The 13,483-nt window shown below is 43.6% G+C and overlaps 4 non-coding genes across 4 annotated transcripts; 1 reads left to right on the top strand and 3 right to left on the bottom strand.

Annotated features, from left to right (window-relative positions):
* Positions 1-2,334: 2,334 nt before the first annotated feature.
* Positions 2,335-2,417, top strand: trnal-cag (transfer RNA leucine (anticodon CAG)). The gene has a single exon. It is a non-coding gene; the product is annotated as a tRNA-Leu (tRNA).
* A 2,405-nt stretch (positions 2,418-4,822) lies between these two features.
* On the bottom strand, positions 4,823-4,895 carry trnav-uac (transfer RNA valine (anticodon UAC)). Its single transcript has one exon. It is a non-coding gene; the product is annotated as a tRNA-Val (tRNA).
* Positions 4,896-5,335: 440 nt separating this feature from the next.
* trnan-guu (transfer RNA asparagine (anticodon GUU)) lies at positions 5,336-5,409 on the bottom strand. The gene has a single exon. It is a non-coding gene; the product is annotated as a tRNA-Asn (tRNA).
* Positions 5,410-11,817: 6,408 nt separating this feature from the next.
* On the bottom strand, positions 11,818-11,890 carry trnam-cau (transfer RNA methionine (anticodon CAU)). The gene has a single exon. It is a non-coding gene; the product is annotated as a tRNA-Met (tRNA).
* Positions 11,891-13,483: the final 1,593 nt, after the last annotated feature.

Below are 13,483 nucleotides of genomic sequence, written 5' to 3'. Positions count from 1 at the left end.
CCAGCATCATATCCTAAAGTATGTCCATATTTACCAATTAAAAAATGAGTAAAACTATTTAAACATCGAGATATTAAAGCTACAATATTGAACGCCATAATGTAATCTGTACAGAATAATTACGTACAGATACAGAATGAATCTCACATTCAGAGACAGTACCAGAGACACAGAATGACTCCAACTCTCACAGATGCAGAAGGAATCCCAAACTCACATACAGTACAAGAGACTGACAGACACACAGTTAATCCCACACTCACACACAGTGCCAGAGACTGACAGGTACAGTATGAATCCCACACTAACATGCATTATGAGTAACTGCATATTTAGGATGAATTCAACTCCCACATACAGTACTGGAGACTGTATATACAGAATGAATCCCACAATCACATGCAGTATGAGTAACTGCATATCTAGGATGAATTCAACTCCCACATACAGTACTGGAGACTGTATATACAGAATGAATCCCACACTCACATGGAGTACTAGAGACTGACAGATACCGAAAGATTCCCACACTAACACACAGTTTTATATAAAGAATTAATCACAAACTCTCACACACACTGCTGACAAGATACAGAATCAATTCCAAACTCACACACAGTATCAGAGATTGACAGATACAGATGAATCCCACACTCACACACAGTACCAGAGACTGACAGATACAGAATGAATCCCACACTCACACACAGTACCAGAGACTGACAGATACAGAATGAATCCCACACTCACACACAGTACCAGAGACTGACAGATAAGAATGAATCACACACTCACACACAGTACCAGAGACTGACAGATACAGAATGAATCCCACACTCACACACTACCAGAGACTGACAGATACAGAATGAATCCCACACTCACACACAGTACCAGAGACTGACAGATGCAGAATGAATCCCACACTCACACACAGTACCAGAGACAGACAGATACAGAATGAATCCCACACTCACACACAGTACCAGAGACTGACAGATACAGAATGAATCCCACACTCACACACAGTACCAGAGACTGACAGATACAGAATGAATCCCACACTCACACACAGTACCAGAGACTGACAGATACAGAATGACTCCCACACTCACACACAGTACCAGAGACTGACAGATACAGAATGAATCCCACACTCACACACAGTACCAGAGACTGACAGATACAGAATGAATCCCACACTCACACACAGTACCAGAGACTGACAGATACAGAATGAATCCCACACTCACACACAGTACCAGAGACAGACAGATACAGAATGAATCCCACACTCACACACAGTACCAGAGACTGTCGCAGCATGAAATGGTCCTTATCAAAGTCACAATTGATACCCTATGTGACGACCACCTTGAAAAACTATCCGTCCTTATCCTTCCCAAATACAATATCTCAACGTGCTGTTTTGCTGTTAGACGAGTTTCCTCTCTCTGCTTTTATTTGGAATGTGTTGCTTTTCCATCTGATAACACTTGGTATCATCGTATTATGTTAGTCCACAAGAGGAGATCATTCGGCCCATCGTGCCTGTGCCGGGTCAAACACACGTATTCGTTCAAGATTCGTTCAGAGATAGATTGAGTGCTTTGTTATCAGAAAATTGCCTGAACCCCCACAGTCTACAGCTTTCCACCTCGCTATCAACCACACGGCCTATTTTTGTGTCACCCGCAAATGTCTTTATCATGCCTCCGACGTTTAAGTCCAAATCGTTCATGGATACCACAAAAATCAAACGACCAAGTACCGAGCCCTGCGGCACCCCACTGGAAACAGCCTTCCAGCCGCAAAAACACCCGTCGGCCATTAACTTCCTGCCACTGAGCCAATTTTGGATCCAACAAGCCGCATTCCCTTGTCTCCCATGGGCCTTTACTTTTTTGACCAATCTGCCATGTGGGAACTTTTCAAAAGGCTTGCTAAAATCCACGTAGACTACATCAATTGCGCTACCCTCATCCATCCTTCTTGTCACCTCCTCGAAAAATTCAATCAGGTTAGTCAGACACGACCTCCCCTTGGCAAATCCATGTTGACTGTCCTTGATTCATCCGTGACTTTCGAAGTGACAGTTCATCCGATCCCTCAGAATTGATTGCAATAATTCGAAATGGATTCTTTCTCCTGCTTGCTGTTATGACAGATAAGGCGGTGAACAATACTCAGGCCCTGCGAGCTCAGTCGGACAGAGCACGAAGCTCTTAATCGTGGGTTCGAGCCCCACGTTAGGCGAGTGCCATTTTAAACTTTTATGATGCTTTCACTGGCCAACAGTGCAGAAATGATGCAGAATGAAACATGAAATCGGTCGTCAGAATGGCCGAGCGGTCTAAGGCGCTGCGTTCAGGTCGCAGTCTCTTCTGGAGGCGTGGGTTCGAATCCCACTTCTGACATTTGTTATCTTTACTGTTACGTGGAAATATTTTATTTGTGGATTGGGCTGCAGCTGATTTTACTGGCAAGTCGATTTGCTCCTCCCACAAAAGCAACTGGCTTTGTCATGGATATGTGACTTGAGAAGTTTCGAACGGTGAAATGGTTGACATATTAATGATCTGGACAAAGAAATAGAACAGCAGTGGAAACATTTAAAACGCTGATTAATAGAGTCCAGGAGAAATATATCCCACTAAAAAGTAAGATCAAGCTAGCCAGAAATGACACACCAGGGATGAATAAAGAAATAAGGGCAAAATTGAAGCGAAAGTAAAAGGCCCACACTGGACAATAAAGGAGAGGGGGAATGTGAAAAGACTGGGAAAGAAGTCGAAAGAAATATTAGAAAGGCAAAAAGGAATATCAAAAAAAGCAAAGTATTCTGGACACATCAACAGCCAAAGAAAGTTTAGGATAGGAATCGGGTCACTAAGGGATACACACGACAAACTCACAGGCAATGACAGCGAAATGGCAGAAATATTAAATAATCACTTTTCTTCAGTATTTACCAGGGAGACTAGCATTGAGTGCATGACAGTGGAAGAAGAGATCAAAAAAATATAAAGACATTTAAGATCGAAAGGGGGGGAGATAATTGATAATCTCATCAAACTGACAGGGGAAATTTCCTGTTAGGTGCCTAACCAGAGTTTCAAACCGCTCACCCACGCTAATTTCCGTATTACTGTTCAGATTCATTTCACAGGGACACGATTACTGTGCACCATTTAGGGAGGCTCAGTGAAAGGCGGAAATTGATCTATTAATGGAATCATGGAATAGGACAGCGCCATTCGAATGCCATTCGTCCCATCGTGCCTGTGCCAGCTCTCTGAAAGAGCTGTCCAGTTAGTCCCACTCGCCTGCTGTTTCCATTCAAGCGTTTATCCAATTCCCTTTTGAAAACTGTGAGTGAAAAAAACAATATTGAAAGGGGTGCTGGGGCCTCTGCAGCGTCGATGTAGAGTGTGTGATGATTGAAGTTATCAAGATGTTTCTTTGCACATGGTATGTTGTGCAATCATCCTGAAATATCTTCAATATCCAACACAAATTGAATTGCAAACCTGACGGACCAACACTGGAAAACAAGTCACGAGTGAACGCAAATCATCTGGGACCCGTTTTCAGCCTCACGGCACTTTAAGTAAAGTGAAATAACTTTGCATTGAAAAGATTTGGAACTTGCATCTGTGCCTTTATCTGTTCCATTTCTTAAAGTTGCTGGTGTCTGATGATGTACACGCCTCTGCTCCCTCTATTGAACAAGAAAGAAGGTGTTTGACGATGACGGGACCTGTTGGTTATGAGCTCATCCTTTACATTGAGTGTGTTCACGTCTTTTGAACGGCGTCAACTTTAGCCCAGCGGTGAACTTCACAACAAACAAGTTCATCACCGTCTCACCGCGGGCGCTGACTGACATGTTTATTGTTATTTATTTCAGACCTAAATAAATAGTAACCGTGATTTGAAATTTGCACTAAGTGATTTTTAGGTAGTCGCCTTTAAATGTTTCAAAGGCGACTCCTAATTTATGATCGTCCGCCATTTCTCCAGCCGTTTTGAAAACAAAACATGTCTCTGCTTTTCGCGTCTTTTTTCGAAAGGGAAAAAAATATATTTCCCGTGACCTCTGAAGGATGTACAAGTACATTTCAGAAAGCTGAAGCAAGTTCACCGAGCTTAAATCGTCTGACCACGTTAAAGGCGCTATATACATATATATAAATATGTATATATATGTAATATATGCAAGTCATTGCTGTCTGTTTCTGTGGCTGTCTTTTTTATATGTGTGTCCATCTGCAGGTCAATTTTGAATCAATACCAGTGTTCGTGTCAGTTTGTTGCATGAAATAAATGAGAGTATCAGGCGCTCCCCTCCCTGCCATTGGGTCGGTACTGAGTCAGGGTTTAGACCAAACTTCTGGGTTTTTTTGTGAAAAAGCAATTAAAACCTTCATTCGGGAATGATCCAGTCTCATGTGAGCGGTGAAAGAAACACTGACCCCGATGTGATGTGAACACGCAGCCTTTTGATCTGGAGTCAGACCTTTGCACCACGCGCTCTGAAGACAGGATCCTGGATGTTATCATTTATATGAATGTTTCTCAAACACCGTTTCATTTCTCCCACCTTGGTTGAATCGATGGGGCTTATCAAATCTCCGCCAGATCCCACCGGGAATGAGACAGTATTGGAAGCAGCCTTCACCCCCACGATCACGCTGGCTTTCATCGCCTGCTCTCAGCGGACTGCATTAACAGGGCTGGGAGATATGGACTTTGTTCATATTATTCAGCAATGTGAATCGTTAAATATTTACTAATTTTTAATGGGAAAAAGGTTTTAAAATGTTTCCGCCTGGTTTCGAACCGGGGACTTTTCGCGTGTAAGGCGAACATGATAACCACTACACTACGGAAACTTGATGCTGCTAACTCCGTGTTAGGGATATAACCCCTCAGCCAAACTAATTTCCGTATTACTGTCCAGGAGCTCATTTCACAGAGATACATTTACTGCGCTGTATTTCGGAAGGCTGCAGAGAAGGATCGGTGGAGATGGTCAGGCAGGGAATCCCAGAGCATCGCGCCCACACAAACATTTCACTGTTTTTTTTCATGTGCCTGATATCCGACCGCAGTGTAAATTATGGCGAATCAGGCATGCTCAGATCACATTGTTCACAGAATGTTTTCTTGCAGCCAAATCACACATTAGAAAACGTGAAATGAGATGAAGAGATCGGAGCCATTTAAAGTGCGGCCAGTGACTGCAGATCAGGAATGAAAAGCTGGCACCGGCTTCAGGGCGATCAGAATGAGGCAATGAATCCGAAAGTGGGAAGAAAAAAAGCGCAATTTTCGTCCCTGGGTGGGCTCGAACTACCAACCTTTCGGTTAACAGCCGAACGCGCTAACCGATTGCGCCACAGAAACCGCCCGGTGCTTTTTCTTGCGAGATACACTAAAGCAGCGTGTCACCGAGCCAAAGTTACATGTTGCAGCCACAGAAATGCAATTGTCCACTATCAGTCTTACTTTTCCAGAAATAAAGGATGGGACATTGTTTATGGAAACGGTCTGGTCTCGCTCACAGCATCGATATCACCGCCAACCAGCTCTCCTGCAACCGGCGCGCCCACCGGTGCTTTGTCTGTTATTGAGTCGGACTGTGGGAGAACCTTCGCCACACGGACTCCAGCGATTCGAGAAGGCGGCTCACCACCACCTTCTCAGGGGCAATCAGGGATGGGCAATAAATGCCGGCCTCGCCAGTGACGCCCACAACCCATGAACGAATGAAGAAAAAGTATTCTGAGCGTCCTGACGCTGATATCAGGTTTTGATGCCTGATCTGCAGTAACTGGGAGCGCTTTAAATGGCTCCGACCTCTTAATTTCACCCACAACATCAGAGTAACTGTTCCAGGGGGACATGCCGACTCAACTGCGTCTTGGCCGCCTGTCTGGTCAGTCCTTTAATCGCCTCCAATTCCGTTTCCCAAAGCGTATCTACAGATACACAAAGCTCTTTGTCATTTCGGTTCCTTTCGATTTGTCCAGCTCCCGACTGGCAATAATTTGCAAACCTGGTTGCAGCCCTCCGTCTTGCATTGTGTCCAGGGATGGGTTATGTGGAGAGACTGGACAAGCTGGGATTGTTCTCCTTCGAGCAAAAAAAAAGGTTAAGGGGAGATTTAATCGAGGTGTTCAAAATTATGAGGGGATTTTGATAGAATGGATGGGGAGAAGCTATTTCCATTGGCAGGAGGGTCGATAACCAGAGGACACAACCTGCATTTATATAGCACCTTTAATGCAGTAAAACCTCACAAAGTGCTTCACAGGAAGAGTTATTAAACAAAACTTGACACTAAGCCACATAAGGAGATATTGGGACAGGTGACCAAAAGCTTAGTCGAAGAGTTAGGTTTTAAGCTATGTGTTAAAGGAGAGAGAGGCGGAGAGGTTTAAGGATGGAATTCCAGAGCTTAGGGCCGAGGCAGCTGAAGGCACAGCCGCAAATGGTGGAGCGATTAAAATCGGGGATGCGCAAGAGGCAAGAATTGGAGGAGCACAGAGATTTTTTTTATTCGTTCATGGGATGTGGGCGTCGCTGGCGAGGCCAGCATTTATTGCCCATCCCTAATTGCTAAGGCTGTCTGACACACATAAACACTAGCTCTGAATGATTTAAAGGCCTTGTTATGATTGTCAGAGAATTATTTATATCAAATGGACAATTAACTTACGAGTATTATGATATCAGCTGCAATCCAAGCGTTTCTGGACTTCAGAATCGACTAGTCTCTATGTTAAACATATGCATGCATATAAAATGAAGCAAATCTGTCTTATGATTGTAGTTTTATTCTCCCAACAGAGATTTATACTTCCTTCCTTAAGAGGCAAAAGCTAAAGGTTAATATTACTTCAATATAAAGACTAACTCTTTCCTTACAATACAGATACCCCAAACTAATATAACACCTCAAACTGATAGAGTTTCTCAAACTAATACAGTATCTCAAACTAATACAGTACCTCAAACGTATCGAGAATCTGAAACTCATATAATACCTCAAGCTAATACATCGTCTCATACTAATACAGTACCTCAAACAAATACAACACCTTAAACTAATACAAACCGATACAGAACCTGAAACTAATATAATACCTCAAACTAATACAGCATCTTAATCTAATTCAGTAGCTCAAACTAATAAAGTACCTCAAACGATAAAGAACCTGAAATTAATATAGTACCTCAAACTAATACATCATCTCAAACTAATAAATACCTCAAACCGATACAGAGCCTGAAACTAATCGAATACCTCAAACTAATACAGCATCTCAATCTAATACAGTATCTCAAACTAATAAAGTACCTCAAACTAATACAGCATCTCAATCTAATACAGTATCTCAAACTAATAAAGTACCTCAAACTAATACAGTACCTCAAACTAATACAGTACCTCAAAATGACACAGATTCTGAAAATAATACAACACCATAAACTACTACAACACCTCAAACTAATACAGCACCTCACACTAACAGAACACCTCAAACTAATAGAGCACCTCACACTAATACAACACCTCAAACTAATACAACACCTCAAACTGATACAGCACCTCAAGCTAATACAGTACCTCGAACTAATATATCACCTCAAATTAGTAGAGCATCTTAAACTAACACAGCACTTCAAACTAACGCAGCACCTCAAACTAATACTGTACCTCGAATTAATACAGTGCCTCAAACAAATACAGTACCTCAAAATAATACTGTACCTCAAACAAATACAGCACTTCAAACTAATAGTGTTCCTCAAACAAATACAGCACCTCAAACTAATAGTGTTCCTCAAACAAATACATCACCTCAAACTAATAGTGTTCCTCAAACAATCCAGCACCTCAAACTAATACAGTACCCCAAAACTAACCATTAACTGAAATGTCAAAGTCCGAACAGGAGAAGCAGGTTGACCTTGATGGGCGGTGGATCTGTTAAGAGGATATTGAGCTGCAGGAGAAAGTCCCGTTGAGGAACTGCAATTGTATGCAATTAATTTCGAGTCTTTTCTCAACATTAGAGCAGAGAAACACGTGGTGCGTAATATCACCGCAGGGCCTTCCATTGTCGGCCTAATTCAGTGCAACATCCCCAGTACATTTCGTCTGAAGCTCATCACCAGATGCCTTTCAAGTAATCTTTGCTGATTTGTTGCAGTTCAGTTTGGGTTTGAATCGAGTTGTTTCTTTACCAGCATAGCTTCATTGGGGCGAGGGGTATTTGAGTTTGTACCGGGAAATTTGTAGCTGTCCATTGCTAATTGATCTTCAATTGACACAATACATTTCAATTAAACTATCACAAAAAGACGGACTATTCCCGCACCCCCCCCCACCCCCACCACCAATGTTCCAACTTATTCCATTTCTCCATCACTGCTTCTGCCAATCTCTAACTCTGTCTCTAATTATAAATCTGTCCATCGTGCTCTCTTTCTACTAATTTTATGTTTCGTTATCTCTTTCAACTATATCCATTGTTATTTTCACCTTATTAAAAATCAATATCAATCTCCTTCGACCGATTCGAATGTATCATTGTCTCTCCACTGCTTTAAATGTATTTTTTCTATCTATCCATCTTTCTATCCATCTACCTCTCCATTCATCTATCTCTATATCTATATATCTCTCTATCCATCTATCTCTCTATCCATCTGCCTATCTATCTATCTTTCTATCTATATATATATCTATCCATCTATCTATCCATCCATCTATTTAACTATCTACCTATCTCTCTCTCTATCAGTCTATCTATCCATCCATCTATCTATTCATCCATCTATCTATATATATATATCTCTGTCTATCCATCCATCTATTTAAATATCTATCTATCTATATATCTCTCTATCCATCTATCTGTCCATCCATCTATCTATCCATCCATCTATCCATCCATCCATCTATCTATCTATATATCTCTCTATCCATCTATCTATCCATCCATCTATCTATATATCTCTCTATCCAACTCTCTCTATCTATACATCTCTCTAGCCATCTATCTATATATCTACTTACCTATCTATCTATCTCTATCTGTCCATTTATCTATCTATATAGCTATCTATCTGTTTACCTTTATCTCCCTATGTCTCTATATCTGTTTCTCCCTCCACCTGTTTATTGCTCTGTTGTTGTTTCTCTATCGCTTTCTGTCTCTCCTTCTTCATTACTCAAGTTTATCAAATAGCTTTCTAATCTTTATCAAAAAAATGCAATATTAAAGCATGAGCATGAGGTAAATTAGCAAATTACAAGGTGGGGTGGACTCAGTATGTTGGTCTGTGAAGACGTCACCGAGCCCTCTTCCTTCTTCAGGCTGCTGATCACAGAAGTCTCCCTGAGCAGCTTCTGGAAGAAGAAGCGCGAGCACTTCTCGTCCTGCTCCACGGAGCGGACTCTGGAACGAAAGATAATCTTTGAGGCCCCTTTAACTGGATGGATCACACCGTGAGATCACAAGGTGAGGCCCCTTTAACTGGACGGTTCACAGCATGAGATCACAGGATGAGGCCCCCTGAACTGGACGGTTCACACCGTGAGATCACAGCATGAGGCCCCTTTAACTGGACGGTTCATACCGTGAGATCACAGCATGAGGCCCCTTTAACTGGACGGTTCATACCGTGAGATACGGTCTGTATTGCACTGTATTGCTTCGAAATTGTGAAATTTAATTTTAACTCTGTGTATTCTTAAATTTTATGCAGTAATGTATGTTTTGTAACAAAAAAAATCGCAGAAACTTTCGAATCAAACGGGAATTGAACCTCCACACGTTATCCATTGCTCCACTGGCCTAGTTTTCAAAAAGCATGCAGTAACTCACACTTCCACAACGCTGGATAATGAGCAGTTTCCGAGTCAGTCTCGGTCATGCCCACGCGATTCCACGAGTCCGGAAGTGTCAAAAGGTGCACGGTGAACAATCACCAAAGAGAGAGACATGAGCTGCTTCCTTTCGATCGCTCAGCTTGTCGAGCGGAGAACTATAGTACAATTAACAGATCAAAGTTTGCTGGTTCGAAGTAATAAACGTGCTTTTGGAGTAAGTAGCTCTAGGCCATTCTCTTAACTTTACAGGCAGCCTACGGCTTAACATGTTGGCGCTGAGGCACAGGAGAGCACTTTTCCTTTGTCAAACCTTGAAGCTTTCTGTGTCTGTCAGAACACGGCTGTTTTGTTCGAGCATTTGCCTCTGCTCACCAGCAGGGAGTGCCTTTGAGCAACAACACTTCAAACCGCTTTCAGGCAAAACAGTCTTCGATCAGTCAGACAGACAGGGCTCTCGCTGCTCCCTCAAGCTCGGGGCCGCTGTTCCTTTCCTGTGAGCTCATCTACCTTCCGCAGTCTCGGGCTCTTCTCAGCATCATTCACGATTACTGTGGCTTCCCGTTCTGCTGTTGCTCACTTGCTTATGCTCGAAACCACCGATTGGAACAAAGTATTGATTGTCGTCAGGGAGGGGGCCAACCCAAGGCGAGATTTCTCTGCTGATCGTGGAGCTGCTTGGAGGCGAGTGCGAAACAACTACTGTGAAGGGCATTGAATAAAGGGGGCAGTAGCAACAAGGATACAGAATCGGCTAAGGGACAGGAAACAGAGTAGTGGTGAACGGTTGTTTTTGGGACTGGAGGGAGGAGGACAGTGATGTTCCCCAGGGGTCGGTGCTTTGACCACTGCTTTCCTTTATATATGTTAATGACTTGAACTTGTGTGTACAGGGCACAATCTCCAAATTTGCAGATGAAACAAAACTTGTAAGGGTTAAAAACAGTGAGGAGGATAGTGATAGACTTCAGGAGAATATATACAGACTGGCTGCATGGGCGGAAACATGGCAAATGAAAGTTAACGAAGAAAAAATCGAATTGATGCATTTCGGTAGGAAGAACGAGGAGAGGCAATATAAACTAGAGGGCTTAATTCTAACAGTGATACAGGAACAAAGAGATCTGCGGGTATATGTGCACATATCATTGAAAGTGGCAGGGCAGGTTGAGAAAGTGGTTAAAAAAGCATTCGGGATCCTGGGCTTTATAAATAGAGGCAGAGAGCACTAAAGTATGGAAGTCATTAGAAAACACTGGTTCAGCCACAACTGGAGTATTGTGTCCACTTCTGGGCGCCGCACTTTAGGAAAGATATGAAGGCATTAAAGAGGGTGCAGAAGAGATTTACTAGAATGATTCCAGGGATGAGGGACTTTAGTTACGTGGATAGACTGGAAAAGCTGGAGATTTGATAGAGATTGTCAAAACCATGAAGGGATTAGACAGAGTGTATGGAGAGAAATCGTTCCCATTTGCAGAAGGGTGAAGGAGCAGAGGGCATAGATGTAACATGATTGGCAAAAGCACCATAGATGACATCAGGAAAAACGATGGGGCGGTGGAGTGGGACCAGCTGGATTGCTCTTGCACAGAGCTGGTGTGGTCTCGATGGGCCGAATGGCCTCCATCCGTGCTGGAATGTTTCTATGATTCAAGTCGAATGCTCGCTGAGCAGGTGAGAGATAGCAAGATAGATTCTTGCATTCTCCACTCACCTTTTGACTTGGGTCAATTGTCCAGAAACAAAAGTGGCGTCAGTTTTCAGCGAGCCCATGGTCCATGTACTTCTTAAGCTTCACTGCGTGCTGCGGTACAGAGAGGTCAAGGGGCAGCAAATCTTCAGGTGTGCTGCAGGAAGCAACAATTCTTGATTTTGGTCTTGAGCAATGATGGAAAAAAAAAACTTAATGATGCCTTCTCTGAGGATTGAACTCAGGACCTTCAGATTATGAGACTGACGCGCTGCCTGCTGCGCTAAGAAGACACTTGATGCATAAAACTCCAGGCAGCTCTATCAAGTAGGACAGTTTGCAAGGTGTAAAATCATAAACTCATCGGCAGTTTGCAAAAACTCTCCATCCAGGTGGAAATCGAACCAACAATCTTCTGAATTTTGGTCAGACACGTTCCCCATTGCTCGACTGGCCAAAGGTGTGGAGAATAAGTCGGAGCTCACACGCTCACAGCGCTGCGGTATGAGCAGGGACCGAGTCAGTCTCGGTCATGCCCACGCGACTCCACGAGTCCGGGAGTGTCAAAAGGCACACGGTGAACAATCACCAAAGAGAGGGACCTTTGCTGTTTCCCTTCGAGAGCTCAGCTGGTCGTGTGGAAAACTTGTAGAGATTAAAACTTGAAAGCAAAATCACTCTTAAATCGTTGGTTTAATTCTGTCTCAAAATAACGAACGTGCTTTTGGATTAAGCGGTATTGAGCTCAAGGCCGCTCTCTTAACTTTACAGACTGTTTGCTGCTTAAAATGTTGGCGCTTTTCCTTTCTCAAACCTTGAAGCTGTTTTACTCGAGCATTTGCCTCTGCTCACCAGCAGGGAGTGCCTTTGAGCAACAACACGTCAAACCGGACATCACTTTCAGGCAAAAAAAGACTTCTGTCAGTCTTTCGGACAGGTCTCTCGCTGATCAAAGGAGTGCCTTTGAGCAGCAATGCTTTTTTATTTTCAAAATATACTTTATTTCATAAAATTTAAGGATACATAAAGTTCAGGGTAAAAGTCACAATTTCAATTCAAAACAATACAAAACAGATCGCACACACTATGATCCCATTATTTCAATACAATACACAGTACATGTCTTTAAATACATTCTGTATAATAAAAGGTGGGATGGCTTTACACGATGCTCTTTCCCCATAGAGCCCTTGTATAGGCCGCACCGTGCCTCAGTGCATCCCGCAGCACATTCCCCTGGACCTTGCAGTGTGTCAGTCGGCAACACTCGGTCGTGGACCGCTCCTTCAGCTGGGAGGCCAGAAGGTTTCGGGAGGACCAAAGGGCCTCCTTCACCAAGTTGATGGCCTTCCAGCAGCTGTTGATATCTGTCTCGGTGTCCGTCCCGGGGAACAGCCCATAGAGCACAGCGTCCTGTGTTACCGAGGTGTTGGGGATGAATGGGGACAGAGACCAACGCATCTCTCTCCACTTATTCTGCGTGAAGGACCAGTCCATCAGGAGACAGGCGATGGTCTCATCCCCGTTGCAGCCTTGAAGGCAGCTCGAGGTGGTGCTGAGATTTTGTCCATGTTGGAATGCCCGCACTGGGAGCGCGGATCTCACCACCATCCAGACCACATCCTGGTGCCTGTCGGTCAGTTCCGGCGACGAGATGTTCTGCCAAATGGCATCGACCGTCTGGTCGGGGATCTGCCCGATCGGATTCACCCTCTCCTTTTCCTGCAGGACCCCCAGAACGTTCCTCGTCGACCACTGTCTGATGTCCTTGTGGTCGAAGTGGTTTCTCCTCAGGATCTTCTCCACCTGGGGCAGGTAGGGTGGGGTGGTCGAGCTGGACGGGACGTCCTTCGTCTCCTCGGCTAGCATGGCCAGACGCAGTTTTC

Source organism: Heptranchias perlo, unplaced genomic scaffold (assembly GCF_035084215.1).
Source record: "Heptranchias perlo isolate sHepPer1 unplaced genomic scaffold, sHepPer1.hap1 HAP1_SCAFFOLD_63, whole genome shotgun sequence".
Taxonomy (NCBI): domain Eukaryota; kingdom Metazoa; phylum Chordata; class Chondrichthyes; order Hexanchiformes; family Hexanchidae; genus Heptranchias; species Heptranchias perlo.
This window is presented reverse-complemented; position numbering and strand designations above follow the sequence as displayed.